The sequence below is a fragment of the Mastomys coucha genome, unplaced genomic scaffold (genome assembly GCF_008632895.1).
Source record: "Mastomys coucha isolate ucsf_1 unplaced genomic scaffold, UCSF_Mcou_1 pScaffold15, whole genome shotgun sequence".
Taxonomy (NCBI): Eukaryota; Metazoa; Chordata; class Mammalia; order Rodentia; family Muridae; genus Mastomys; species Mastomys coucha.
In genome coordinates, this window is record NW_022196897.1 from 47,920,813 (window position 1) to 47,929,269 (window position 8,457).

Consider the following 8,457-nt stretch of genomic DNA (forward strand, 5'->3'; position numbering starts at 1 on the left):
ATGAGAGATGAAATGTCCTGCAGACATAATGCAGATCATTAGTGGGAGAACCAGAGAGTGGATTCAAGCTGTCTTGATTGTATGTGTACAGCATCCCATACTCATCCCAAGTCTTGACCAAATGTTAACACTGGATAGAACCGGAGTAAGGCAAAAAGCTCTCAAGTGTCACCAGGAGCCCCCCACACCCCTACCCCCGCTCAGGTGACACCTGTGTATTAATCATCAGCTCAGGGAGAGGAGCTCCCTCATGGCTGTGGCTCTATAATTATAAAGCTATGTTTCAACCTCAAAGTTTCTCAATTCTAATGTCACAATACGTTGGTGTGTTGTAAGTGGCTGTAAAATATTTCCCAACTAAATTGCTTCCTTAAAGTAGAGTGGATGAAAGATTAACACCAATTTAAAGGCATTCTCAGTCATTCTATCCAAATTTTGTGAGCAGGAGATGGCTGCAGGTGTTTATGTACCCATGTTCATGAGGTGTGGAGGTCAGAGGGCACTGGGTATTTTCAACTGATATCCCCCCTTCTCTCTGTGTGTGTGTCTGTCTGTATGCTATATGTGCATGTGTTTGTATATGTGGCAGTGCACATGTGTGTGTAGACTAGAGGAAAACCTTAGGTTTCTTTACTCAGGAGCCATCTATCTTGTTTTTCTAAGACAAAGTCACTTAACATGGAACAAAAGATTAAGGTAGACTGGCTGGCCAGTGAATAGCAGGGGTCTGCCAGGCTCTGGCTCTCCAGGACAGGGATTACACATGTGCACCACTACACTCAGCTTTTCATGTCGGTGTTGGGGATTCAAACTTAGGTCTTCATGTCTGTGCAACACATACTTATTGACTGAACTGTCTGTTTCCCTTCCTAGCTTTCTTGAAGTTGGCAAATGTGGTAAGTGTTGTGGGGTTGAAAGCAGAGATGTCCCTGGGAGAATGGCAAATACACAAATCAACCTCGGAATGTGCAGAGGCAGAAACAAAATGAAACATGTGGTGTTTTGGTCCACATTTCCACCATTTCAGTTTCAGGGATTTATTGAAAAACTGCTCAATTCAATGCGTGTCTTCTTTTACTGTTTTCATGGTCATAATCATGTTGGTTTCCTATGATCTTTCATGAGGGAGTATAACATGTTTTTTGCTAATTTGTGAAAATTTCAAACATACAGAAAAGCTAAAAGAAAGACTATTCAATTAATTATAACATCCAATAAGGAACATCCAAATTCCCACCTAGAGTCATCATTTCACCAAATTTGCCTCATCTGTATCTGAGTATTGATACATACTTTGTTTTCTGAATCACTGAAAAACACATCGCAGCCATCCGGACTGCTTTCCCCAGTGCTGGTCATTCATCTGTGTGATTGACTCCTCCCTGTTCTTCTCCTGCAGCTCCTTAAAGAGCTGCTGTCTGTGGCTATATTTCCTGGACCTCTTGTGTGTTCTCTATCTGCCTCTGTCTCTCTGCCTCTCTATCTCTGTCTCTCTATGTCTGTTTCCTTCTGTATGTCTGTCCCTCTTTCTCTCTGTCTCTCTCTCACATGGCCAGCAAGTCATTTAGGTTTTGATTTTTTTTTTTTGGTTTTGTTTTTCTGTTTTTTTTTTTCTCCATCAAATTCCAAGTGCTCCTGAAGTGCCTCTGCTTATTTCTGTGAACCCCTCTTCCATAGCCTCGGGGCTCTGCAATGCCCCTCCTAGCCACATGGATTAGCTTTTGCAAATTTCTGAGTAGTCTTTCTGTCTCCTTTAACTCTTCATATCCCCTTTAACCATTTATCTATATTCTGGATAGAATTCCTTCCCCCTTCTCTCCCATGCTCTCCTTTAATTTTCAGGGTCTGACCACTGATTGTCCCTCCTGAAGAATCTGAGTTTTGACTTAGCCTGAGAAGCCCTCAGAGAAGACTGACAGACAGCCCGTGTCTCTTGGCAGTCTGCTCCCAGGATTTTTCTTTGACTTCCTTTATTCTCTTCACCCAAAGTTTAGCATATTCTACAATCCCCTCCCCATTTTTCTTAGTACCCTCAGAGTAACAGGTTGGCATTTGTGCAGGACATGTGGTGTAAGACCCCAAATCTTGGGTATTTTGGTCCTAGGCTTTTGACCTTCTCTGTTTAAGGGCTTTCTGACAACATGTAGTGGTAGACATCTTATTTAGAGAAACTGAAGAGCTTTCAGACTCTGATAGCTCTTTAATGTCCCAACTGCTGAAGCACAGTAATATCTGTCAGTCCAGGAATAAATCTATCTGTCTGTGTCTCTCTGTCAGACTGTCTGTCTGTTTCTGTGTCTCTGTGTGTCTGTCTCTGTCTTCTCCTCTCTCTCTCTCTCTCTCTCTCTCTCTCTCTCTCTCTCTCTCTCTCTCTCTCTCTCCCCATATCCAAGTTAAAAACACTAGATTAGTGCCCCTTATTCAATAGCAGGCACATGTTGCCATGGGTCAAGATGCTTTGCTTCATGGTAAACCTTGTTTGTGTTCCCACCACTGACTCCTTCATGCAGGAAGGAATCAGGGCATGATTGCACCCTTTCTCTTTTCATGTAGAACATCAGCAGGGACTTCTGTGGCTTTATGTACTTCCCATAGGAAGTTCAAAATTATCATGCACCATCTATTTCAGTGAGTCTCTTGACAGTCAGTGGCTGGGAAGGAGATATGAAGCTTCATCTAAATCCCCTCTTCATTTGAATTCTCTCTTTCTCTTTCTCTCTCTTTCTGTCTCTCCCTTCCCTCCCTCCTTTCTTCCCTCCCTCTTTCTCTGTGTCTGTCTATGGTGATGGTATATATCATCTCTGTTTTCTTGATTCAGAATTACACAATCTTGAAATTATTTAGCATGTTTCTTAAAAAAGTAAGGACACTCATCTAGAAACCTTAGCACTCCAGCAACTTAAAAAAGTTAATAATACACACTAATGCACCTTATTGCCTGTGATCATTGTAGAACATTCCCACTTGTTCCCCAAATGGCTTTTCACGGTGATTTCTTCTAAATAAGTCCAACTAAAGTTCACTTGCTGCATGTGAGTGTTGTGTTTTCAGTCTCTTAGTTTCTATCGGATCTGTGATATTAACTGGTTGACATGAAAAGACCGGAGTTTTGTTTTTGTTTTTTCTAGGATATCCCTGAAGGTTTTTTCTTTCTTTCTTTCTTTTTTTTTTGTGATCCCTGTCTTTCAAAACTCTGCATATTTTTTAATAATTTGAATTTTGGATATAAAACCTGATCAATTAAATTTGAGTTAAACATCATTGGCAAGAATGTTTCCTAGATTTGTTAATTTCCTAGAGCATGACACCAGGGAATTCAATTTATTAGCTCTGTTCCATGTGATAATGCCTTTGGTCACTTAAATAAGGGCATAACCACCAGATTGTCTTAATCATTAGGGGGGTGTGTGTGTGTGTGTGTGTGTGTGTGTGTGTGTGTGTGATTATTCATCTTTGCATCCCTGACACTCTTCCAGCCTTGTATAATTGCTCATTGAATGTTGGTGTCATGTTTCTGTTACATTTAATATATATATTAATGTATATATATATACATTAATGATGTTTATGATGTCTATAGGTCACTCCTGTAGGCGTGTGTATCTCCTGCCAGTATTTATGACTTGACTGGCCTCCATAAACATCTCAGCAGTGTGGTGGGTCCTAGCTCACCTCTGTTGGCTGCCCCACTCTCTCCTACTCTCTCTCACTCTTAGTTTTTGCATTAGGTAAGGAAACACAGAAAAGGGAATGGACTGTCTTTAAAGTCACCTGACTTTCTACCCACTCAAGTCAGTTGGTCCAAACTCATTCTCCTCTCCTGTATTGCTTAGCCCTTTGATCTGTGTCACAGTATAGCATCAATCAGCAGCTAGCAATTCATTTTTGATCCCTAACTATTGATCACGCCTCTTGTCCAATTTTCTTCCCAAGGTGTATCCTTTCTGCCTCCCTGGCTGTGTCTTTCTCAAGAACTCCAATCTCATTACTGTTAGTTACTCAGGGACTGCTTTTCACTAACTCTCAGGGAGACTACTTCAGAAATCAGATTTCCTGTTTCCAGTTTCACTCTGTCAAATCGCTCTCCCAGGCTACTTTTAGGGAGCTCATTCCGATCTGCAGATTTCCACAGCTCAGTCTTCTGCTTGACCTCTTTTGGTGGCTCTCCAGTGTTTGCAGGCTGCACCTCTGCAGTCTCTGCACCCTGAGGTTCTATCCTTTTCACATTCTGTCTGCCAGCCCCACGTCAGGTCCACAACAGTCTGTCCTCATAGCTACATGCCCATGACCACATTGTTTGTCTTTCCTGGACTCTCCCTCTAAACCAGGAGTTCTCAATTTGTAGATTGTGACCACTTTAGAGGATGGAAGACCCTTTCACAAGGGTTGCCTAAGACCATCAGGAAAAAAAAGGTATTGACATTATGTTTCATAACAGTAGAAAATTACAGTTATGAAGTGGTAACAAAAATAATTTTATGGTTGGGGAGGTCACCACAGCATGAAGAATTGTATTAAAGGGTCTCAGTATTAGGAAGGTTGAGAACCACTGGCCTAAGCTATATTCTTCCCATGAGCATCTGCTCATTCCTCAAACTCAGATGAAGAAGGGTCTTATGTGACCCCTTTCCTGACTCTCTGGCAATACAGACTTGAATATTAGCACCAAGCACATTGTCTCCACAGGAGGTGATCGATACATGTCCCTCTACCCCTTTTAAGGGGATACTCAGCCACTTCCTCCGAAACTCGCCAGAGGCTCTCATTGATCTTTGCAACTCTCCCCGATCTTCTTAGTTTCTCCCTCTTTGCAAACATTTCCTTTGTTGCCTAGACTTGTCATAACAATGTTTTCATAATGATTTCAAATACCAAGATTATATCAAAAAAGAGACTCAGAATTTGAAGCAAAGCTCCCTAGATTTGCACTGGGCTGGTTGGGCAAGTATGTCAGACAGCCTAGTAAAGTCATAGCTAGGTTATGTTTGAGAATGTTGCTGCTAGAAGTTGAGGACCAAGGTAATATAAGGAAAAAATAGAACACATAGTTCAAAAAAAAAAAGCCAACATGATTTCTACCTTCCTTGTATGCTCACTATGTGGCAGACACTCTTCTTCTTAAACTTCTGCAATGTCTTCTCATTCAACCTCTGACCTTTGGCTGCAGAGCCCCTGACACATGTCCTGGTGCTTCTCACACCTATCTCCTTACAAAGGTGCCTGCTGCATGTTTGTCAGGGCGTATGTAGATATATCCCACCCTACTCCGATGTTCCCAGCACACTGCCAACTAATCTATGGGCTCCTTTCCCGGGTGCACTTCTCCCAATCTCTTTCACATAATCTCCTACACCCATCAGCCTCTCTCTGGCAATTTGCTTGGTTGTTGTTTTTCTAATTTTACTAATTAGAATACACAATTATATTTTCCTGGTGGTAGTCATTCAGTGTTTGGAAGCATCATTGATGCAGAAGCCATGTCTATATTGTCTACTGTTCAAAGTAGGGATTCAATGGGGAGATGCTTTATTGAATGGAGTCTGCAGGGGAGGGTGAAACGGTGGACTGACTGACTCTTCTTTCCAAGAGCCTGCTCTTTATACTTCATCCTCTCTCGACAGCATCATGTCTTCATTGGTAAGAGTCTCAACTTTGATCTGAGCGCATGCCTGCCCCTGTAAGTCTGTTTTCTCAGACTCTTTAAATGATTTAAGTAACTAAGTAAGTTGTGGCTAAAGGGCTGTAAACAGAAGTACTCTTGGTAGCTAATGAGCAAAGTCTTTAAAGGAAGGGAAGTATGACCTAGTCTTTGACTTCTCATCCTTTTTATAGTTACAATGGTCAGAATTTATATAAAACAACTAATACCAAATGCAAAACAGACACACACACCCTACTCCAAGATCCTAGTGATTTTGTAGAGCAATGCTGGTGTAGTAGGTGGAGCTTACAGGACTGCTAATCACAGTTGTACCAAATCCTAGGAGACAGGCAGAGATAACTGTCCTGTGCTGTGTCTGGTGCGGTGAGTCTGCATTGTTGCTTAGCAGGTGCAGCTCCACCAGAGTGGGCACACTGATGTGTGAAACACTTGTCAGGTAGGTTTAAGATAATCTAAACTGGATGTTTAAGACACAGACTGGAGAGATGGCTCAGTGGTTAAGAGCACTGACTGCTATTCTTAGAGGTCCTGAGTTCAATTCCCAGCAACCACATGGTGGCTCACAACCATCTGTAATTGGACCTGGTGCTCTCTTCTGGTGTGTCTGAAGACAGTTACACTGTACTCATAAATAAAATAAATAAATCTTAAAAAAATGCATGGCATTCAGCTGGGAAATACTTTTCTAGGAAATAAAGCCCATTAACCAATCAGCAATGAAATCCCAAGATACACACAGGTGAAGAGTGAAACCTGAGAACTCTCAATACATAGAAGCCAGTCAGGGCTAACACAGGTTAGAAAGAGCACGTGGAAGCTTGAGATTGTGACAGACCCCATCCTATCCCAACATCCATTAATCCCCTTCTTCTTAACTCTCAGAAATAGTTCTGAGCCGTAGTTCTAAGGTATTCTTACCTTAGTTCCAAGTTTCTTGGCAGGAACAGAGCCAAAAAAATTTTTTTAAATGAATTTATTAAATAACTGTATGCAATACAGTTGTAGTAGTAGCAGCAGCTGCCTCGCAGCCAAGAGCCTGAGAACCTGATAGTTGCTCAGTCCATGAGGTGGGCTGGGTGCCTCAGCAAAGAGAGTGGCCTGGCGATAGTCATCTTATACCAGAGAAGCCACGCATCCCATAGCTGCTCAGTCCACCAAGCTGAGTGCCCTGGAGTCCCAGGCTGGTGTCAAAGACATGGATGCAGGGTTCCTGGAGAGGCACTGGTCCTCAGTCTACATTGGAAGCCTGGAAACACTGGTTTGAATATTAGCAAAGGCAGCATCAGCAGCATTAACAGGGTGAATTAACTCCACCGTAAGAGAGAAAGCCAAAGAAGCAAAACCAGTAATCTTGTGTCTTCCTCTTCTGGGTCCTTTTATATCTGCACTGCTACCAGAAGGGGCCATTCACTTTTGGTGTGGGGCTTCCCACATCAATTAAGGCAACAAAGACAATGTCTCTAGAGAGGCTCTTGGCTCCGATGGTTTTAAGTTGTAGAACGCACATTTAAAACTAACATTATACTAAATGTTCCTATGTCTTATTATTTTGGTAAATAATAAAATTACATTCCCCAGTACCTACGTCAGATGTCATGTGGCACATGACATGCTTGTCCAAGAGCTCTAACCAGTGAAGGGTGGTCAAGTAATCATAGAAAGAAATACTTTTTGTTATGTTAAGCCTCATAGATTGAGGAATTCGTTGTTGTTGTAGTTACTGCAGCATAATCCAGTTTATTCTGAATGATGGTACTCAGCTTCATTTAGAATAGCAATGCCCTCAGAAGAGAGGACATTTTCCAGGTCCTTTGTAGGTAGGCATTGTCAGGCAAATGTTAGCAGTAAATTCTAGTGGAAGTATTACGTGTAGCAGGGAAAGGTTACATATGAAATGTAATTGCTTTTCCTCCTTTCTGTCATACGGCATTCAGATTACAACAGCATTGAAAAAGCTATCCTTACCACAGGGCAGGACAGTTCCTCTTAAATCATGCAATCACCACACAAGCAGTAACCATACTATTGAGAATTTATCCCAGAGAAACAGAGGCTAGGATTTGCAACAACACTGTAGACAGATGTTCAGAATAGCTTTATTCATAATAGTAAAAAGGTGCATACATCCTAGAAGTCCTTGATTAAACAAGCAGGGGCATGTCTCTATCACTTTAATATACTCTGCGGTAAGAAGGAACCAAATCTTCATAGGTGCCACACATGACAATAGAAAGACGCCACAGAACTGCAGTGAATAACAAAATCCAAAATGTTGCATGTGATATGATTCGGTGTAAATATTTACTTGAATAAATGGCACATCTGGGGAAAGATGAATGGTTGCAGTTTCTCTTACCACAGAAGGCAACTTGCTAATGTAGTATCACTCTATTTCTGAACCTTCCATGTGGAGCTGGAGTGCAGCTCACAGCCATTGCCCTGCATGTCAGGAGTGCAGCTCATTGATACAGCCCTTACTCAGCATGCCAGGACCCTCTCTTCAAACTCTAGCACAGCAAAAACAAAGCCAACCAAATCAAACATTAAAACTGCATGAAAATTGACCAATATATACAAACAAATTTAAGGCTAAGAAAAATTTATTTAAAAGTGGTGTAGATCTACGTTAGAGTTATTGAAAAACAGTTTCCTGGGCCTTATATTTGGAGAACTGGTCCTGTCTGCATGCATGCCTGACTGTTTTCTTCCCTCCCTCCCTCCCTCCCTCCCTCCCTCCTTCCCTCCCTTCATCCCTCCTTTCCTTTCTCCCTCTCTCCTTCCCTCCCTCCCTCCCT